We start from the raw sequence: 7,472 nt of genomic DNA, 5'->3' as shown, positions 1-7,472 counted from the left end.
AAAATACTATTGCATTTATTGATATAAAGTAAAGTTTTAGTATAATCCGCTGATCTGCTGGAACCGCAAGTCTGCCAATAAGCTGCTTCCACTATACAGTTCACGGTTCGCGTACATGTTTGTCATCCACCAACGTGGTGATTTGCGTTTTCTTCTTTTTCTATAAAACGTAATTAATGAAAATATATGCGGCTGCTGCCACTTGCTGCGGTGTACTCATCGTCATTTGAGACCAGACTGTGAACCGTATCGCACTCCCGTATCAATTATGCTACAGGGTGGATGATATGTAACGCAGTAATGATACGCGACATATCGGGATCCGTATCGTATCAATGATTTATATGGAATGGGGATACGATACGCTGGTTTGCAACAAGTGGATACTGGGCTTTAGAGTCAATTGTAAATTAGTCAAAAGTATGGGCAAATTTTCTACTTTGGGGATTGCCATTCAGTATGGAGTCAAGAGTAAACCGAAAATGCATAACCAACATTTAGAATGAAAACCTATACTGATTATTATTATGAATAACAAGAGGAAAACAATAAATATGTCAGAACTACATAACACACAATTTATATCCTGCCACAAATATATTGCCCAGATTTTCCTTGTACACGGTTGACTCTATTGAAATTTCACTTTCACGTGTATTCAGCTATTTTTCTAATTGTTCTTGTGGAACCATTATTGAAACAAATTAACTTTTGTTGAATCATTAATATGAGAATGGCGTAAAATTTCCATTCCGTGAACTTCTAGATCTGAAATGGTTAATATATTTCTGTTTTTTTCTAGCCAATCAGTTGGAGTAAAGGAGAATTCAAGCTCCTGTTAATTTGCGAACTTTGAAGAATCGTGAATGAACATATTTGAAACTTTTTCCTAGGCAAGTCATATTTTCAAACTTTGTTCTTAGAGTCCATTTTATCCTCAGGTAAACTGATCGGAACTGGAACTACAGTTTCCACTGTGCAACGTGACTCCACGTGAAACCAGAGACTTCTTCATTACAATGTAACGGGTGTAATCACTATCCAGGAATTTCGCGTTCTTTCTTTCTATATTGAGCCGTGTAGAATATATACTCACCAATATATTTTTTATCGTATTTAATATTGTATTTTATTTTGTAAACCAAAGAGTCAGGTGTCAAAGATATAGAAGAAACTTCAGCTACACGTCCACACTCGATTCCCTCCCCAGCAGGGTGATCAGTGAGTCTGTAGAGTGTGGATTGCGTCTTCAAAGAACAAATACACCAACCGATAGCGTTTTAAACATTGAATAACATTTGGACTTCCTCAAGTGTAAAGTACCCTCAAATATGCTGTAGAAAGGCTTAGTGTGCTATAATTGTAAATTAAAGCCTATACTATTATTATTTTATTGATTTTCATAATCTCATTCTTAATTACATAGAAGTAAGAGACATTTAAAAAATATTAGTATTGTTTTATTGATATTTAATTTGATGCCCATGATATTGTCCCCCCGTGAAGTTTGATGTCCCCCCGGCAGTGGCGGCGATTGGGTTCTAAATCCGCGGGGGGGGAGCATTTCCTTTATTTTCTTATAACAGAATCATTGCGTAGCGTTCCATCATGAACGCGGGCATCTTATATAAGGGATGTAACTTGCCTCTCCCAATTATTACTATTGATGATAGAGTCAGCCCTGAACGGGCCAGGTACGAACATCTAGATTAACATTAATACAAACTCATGTTTAGGTTTTACACTGAACTGAGCAACGCAAATGGCAGAAAATGGTGAAGGATAGCTTACCCTGATCGGTTTAGAAAATAGACCAATAGCACCTGCTTCTCCGACGATTCCAAGCAAAAAGATCCTCGTGTCGCTTTCATCACACCTTTTAATCCCTCGCTTGGCCTCCCGTCACCTCTAGCCAAAGGCCACTGTTCTTACCATTTCCTGTAAAAGTCTTATGCTACACATTTCTGAGCAGGATCTGGCAAGGTCTGCCAGGGTCAATATTTCTAAACCGAATGGATACGCTGCGATTGAACAGCGACGATAATTATATGTTCAGAAAATAATATATTTCATTATTTATAAATTAAATTATACATTGCAATAAAGAATTCTAAATGTGAATTATCCCATCAAAACATAAGAGAGAGAGACATTTTCCCGTGGTAACCAATATCTTCGATTGGGTACCAAAACTGGGGGGCAAGGACAATTTACTTTCTCTTAATAGACAAGTTTGAGTTTGAATTTCTGTTTTATGTCCACTTTTATGCACAGATAGACTAATTGGGACTGGACCTACAGTTTAAAGTGGGATCCGAACCATTATGTGCCTCCACCAGGTCTGGGCAGACAAGGATTAGCATTAAGAGGCCATAGTGCAGGAGCAAAAGTGGAAATAGTGTTGGGGGGGCAATTCCCCCCCCCCAAGCCCCTCCAATCGCCGCCACTACTAGTACCCTTGCATCAGTGGTTATAAAACTAAAAGTACCTAATATCGCAGACAGCAGACTTCTGGAGACTGCCTCTCTATACAAGAAACACATTCATTTATGGAACGAGAAAATTGAATTTTTTACAAGTTCGGAAAATCGTCGATGTTATTTTCGTGGCTTCTTATAGGTTCACAATTAAATATTTCATGGCTCGAGGGGGAGGCCATGGTCCCCTCCCCTGGGTACGGGCCTGGTGGGGGGCAAGGTGCCAAAACTGGGGGCAAAGATAGTATATTTTCCTTTGTAGATAAGGTTTACCATAGTGCGGGGGCAACAAGGTTTACAATACCCATGTCAAAGAAATCTGCCGTATCTGCATTCAGCCATGCAGTAACACTGTCCTTGAGCTCCTGGTCATTGTTGAAGCGCTGTGCCGCTATCCTGAAACGAGGCACTACAATGAACGCCCAAGTGTATTGTGAAACCTTGAAGAAATTTCGACGAGAAATTCAACACATGCGACGTGGCATGTTGAGTTCTGGCATTGTTCTAGTGCATGATAACGCTCGCCCGCATACTGCTGCTCGAACTAAGGACCTTCTCCAACATTTTCAGTGGGAATTGTTTGACCACCCTTCGTACAGCCCAGATTTGGCTACTAGCGATTATCATCCCTTTCCACAAATGAAGAAGTGGCTAGGGACAGTCTTACTGCATGGCTGAATGCACAGGCGGCAGATTTCTTTGACATGGGTATAAACCTTGTTCGCAGATATGATAAGTGTCTCAACAGAAACGGTGCTTATGTAGAAAAATAGCTTAGAGTTGTCTCTTTCAGTTGTATATAATAGAAACTCTCACAATGTCCTGGTGCTTCTTTTATACCCAAACGAAAGTTACTTTCCGAATGACCGTCGTATAAGGCACACTATCATCATCTTTATTATGGCTGGGTTAAATTGATCCCAGCCTGAAAGTTACGTAGTAGCTAGATATTAGATTCCGTGAAATTAATTCTCTGCGTATACCTTATTACTCTCTCGCTTGTGGTTGCGAAAAAGTCACACTTTAATTTTCTATCCTAGTTAGTATTATAAAGAAAGATACTTACAGACGCACAGGCGGAAACCAACTGAATCTTTCTTCCATAACTCTGATTTCTTATCGAAATGGACAAACACTTGAGTCTTATCAATTGAAAAGGTTTGTTCTTTTCACGATATTATTTGACCAGCTTACTTTCGACGTGGCCTTTGACCACGTCTTGTCCAAACAACGGCAAAGGTAATAGTAGACCTCACGGCGAAGTGGGTTAGAAACCCTGCGTGCTTCAGGGCAGCTTTGATAAGGCACCTGAATTGTCTCCAGCTGAACCAGGAAGTGGGCGCTCTTTAATCCTCAAGGTCATTCTGCAAAATGAATGCCAGAAGAGGTTTGTGTGTGGATTTGCTGGGAATGATAAGTGTATATGTTATTGTTTTCTGTTTCGTTATTTTACGTTGTTTTGCTACCTCTGGAATTTGAATGACGAATAGAGTGATTTGATGAACTTAAAAGCCAACCACGTGGCAAATTGGTTAGCTAACGTGCATCAATGTCGAATAGCTGGGTTTAGAACCTGATCTTCATCCCACCTCCACCTATCACATCTTTAATCTTTATTATCGAAATTAACGGAGACTTGTAGAACAATGGCGTGAAATAAGAAAAATCTAACCTTCGGTGTCGGCTTCTGAGCTTGAAGCATTGTGCTATCGTCAATCAATAGCAACGATGGACCGTGAGAGTTAAATGAAATAATTTGTAACGACCGCCATGTTAGGCAGATTTAAGTTGTATATTGGCATTTACCTTATTCGTATACTTTCAAGTTAAGAACTTGGATTAAATTATTTATACTTAATTGTTTTTATAATTCATGTATATATTTACGTTTTATCTTATATTATTCGCAATATTTATTCAGAATTCATAGGCTAATAATTATCCCAAATAATATATGCAACGTTTTCATTGTTTAAGCACAAGTTAAATACATTGCTTTTATTCAACAATGTACAAGACTGAAGTAATTTGTCTTCGTTATAAACTAAATCTTTATTTAATCATTTTTATGTGCAAGAGCAAATATGATTTATTGATAAAATCAGTTTAGTTATTTGTATATATTTTAATATTGTAATATTATAGCAAAGTATTTCTCCCTCGTTTTCAATAAAATATTGTTTTCCTATTGGCTGTTTATGTTAGGAGTGGGGGAACCACGCTTCGTGTTCTTGGCGATGTAAAAACTTCCACGTTGGCAGTTTTAATTGTTGCCAACCTGAACTTTAGCTTACTATCGCTAATTAACATTGATGTGTTATATAAATTATCAGTTTTTCTTGTGTTATTTTATGTTATGAGTTTGTATTGTAAATTAGAACAATCTGTTATGCTGCGCCTCGCGCTTGAGGTAGGCAGTTGAGGTCTTGCTATTAACGGTGAAGGCGGTGCGCGGATTCTGTCGTGATGAATAAGTTACTCATCACTGCCTACAAGCGAGCAGGACCCAACAGATTATAACTTTTAACATGTGCGAATAAGTATGTACGCGCGCGATTCGTGATTAAAGATTTTGGATATTTTTAATATAAAGTATTTGGAATTTTATTTACTGTCACGTGTCGCAATTCGGTGGTTACCTTCCTGGAGGAAGGTCTTAATCCCGATCCCTGGGTGAGAACTGGTGCTCCCAACTGACCAGCCGGAGCAAGGAGCGGTGTGTTGCCAATTCGAATCTCCATACCCTGGAGTTACGAGTGGTGGCACGTTGCAAATTCTTATTTTCTAATTAATAGTAATAAGAGAAGAGCGATAGGTATTTCTGGTATTTTTCGCAAAAAACTAATTTTCAGTCTGTGATGATAATGAACTCTATTTAGTGTCGTAAATCCAGGCAGATGTAACCCTTCACGATGACGTAGTGATAATGTCAAGCCTTGCAAACAAGGGGTCTGGGTTCCATACCCAGTGGACACATATAAAGGTTTGGATCCCACTTTATACTGTAGGCCCAGTTCCGATTAGCCTTACTGTGCATAAAGTGGACTTAAAACAACAAATCAATCAATCAATGAAACAAAAATCCAAACTATTTAAGAACTTATTGCAAAATGCTGCCTATATCAAGAATGGTAACAACGAAAATTATTTCGAAAAACAACAATACGCAAAGCACCTCATATTTCCACTGGCTTACAACATGATACTAATCGTCACATAATAATTATTATTTGAGAGTTCAAACTCTGACATTTGCAGAAATTTGCAGCCTTGAAATTCATTGTTTCTCTCAATGGTTAAGTGCTTTCTTTGCTTTGCATTGCTCTAGCTCACTCAGTCGCTATCTTTGTGTGAGCTTAGATTAAATGTGATAGAAGCTTATCGTCAATCCTGCACACAACTTCGCTATATGCTTGCTAGAGGTTTGACATCTTAACAGAACTTTTATCGAACATCGCTCATGAAATATATCTTACCTGTCAGCTCTTAATTCACCTTTTAATTTTCACATAAGCTTCACGATAAGCTTCTATCACATTCTAAGCTCATATATATATATACATATATATATTATTTAGCGTCGCTTTTCTGCCACTTTTGGGCAATCGTGGCGATGAAGATGAGTGAACATATGATAAATAGAACATTCAAAAATAACACCAATGCCCAGGTCGGTATTCGAACCTGGGACCCCTGACGTAAAAGCGTCTAGTGCTACCACTCAGTCAATTTTCACATAGAAACTTACACTTACACACGTCTTCCTTACATATGTATTTCGTTTTACCTGCTGCACTTCTCTTATGGTTAATACTAACCCCTCATTTCAGGTTTATCTCATGTTTATAGCTATTGCTTTGTAATGAATGATAATCCTATTAAGCCTCGTGAATCTGATTCCTAAGAAAACCCTGTTAGAGGATTACGTGTGTAGTGCTATTGTATAATAAAGTCTTCTTTGGTCAGCATTTTTAATGTATTTAATGAAAATTGCATTTTCATTTCGTGTTGAGGCATATTTTTGTCACTCAGATTTTGCATTTAAAAAATGTAGGTCCAGTATATATTAGTCATTGTGAATTCAAGTCAATTAAAACATTTTGCGTTGTTGCGAGATTATTTATTAGGATAAAATTTGGACATAATGAATGTAAGTAGAGAAAATGCACAAGAAGCGAAGTAAAATAAAACAATTGAATCATTGAATTCAAGTATAGGTCATGATTGTATCTGGTATATGAACGAGATGTGTCCCTCCTCTCAAACACTACGTGGCTTGTCCCCACCGAACGAAGTGTGGATTAATGTCACTTATAAATTAATTGTCCGAAAGCAGGTATTAGGCATGAACAGAAGAAAAAAAACTCCTGAGGAATTTCAAATATTATAAACCAGTTCATAGCCGGGAGTTATTGACAGTCTTCCCTAACCTATCCGCTTTCGATTCCGGGTTCGAGTCCTGGTCTGGAATGTATTTTTTAAGTGTCCCTTCATCAATTTAATATGATTATCATCAATCTTCATAGTTGCGAATAATTATAAAAGTGACATAAAAGCAAAGCAAAATAAGAACAAATAAAAATAATTGTAAAATGACTACAATATCAGAACTACATTTGAAAAATAAAATGCTAGCAGAAACTTCATCTTTAAACAGGCATTTGGGGAGAACTGTGTAGACAGACAGCATGCTCCCGGAAGTTGCCACTCCACGTATAGCATGACCTTCGATACTGGGGTTGTGCTTTTCAGGAAAGTTTGCTCGACGCTCCTCAAGCGTCTCATCAAGAATGCCTCTGTGTTTGCAGCATTTCCAACTTTTTTTTCCGTCGGGAAAATCTTTTTCCTCCTATTTAATTTGCCGTTGGCTGTACATACAGGAGATAAACCTCAAGAGGTTTCAGCGTCAGTCTTACACTCCCTGGGATCGATAACAGCTGATTACTATGTAGACTGGTACATTGTTAACATAAACATTTTGTATCACAAACTAAC

The sequence above is a fragment of the Lepisma saccharinum genome, chromosome 22, assembly GCF_977018435.1.
Source record: "Lepisma saccharinum chromosome 22, izLepSacc3.1, whole genome shotgun sequence".
NCBI lineage: Eukaryota > Metazoa > Arthropoda > Insecta > Zygentoma > Lepismatidae > Lepisma > Lepisma saccharinum.
Note: the sequence above shows the minus strand (reverse complement) of the source record.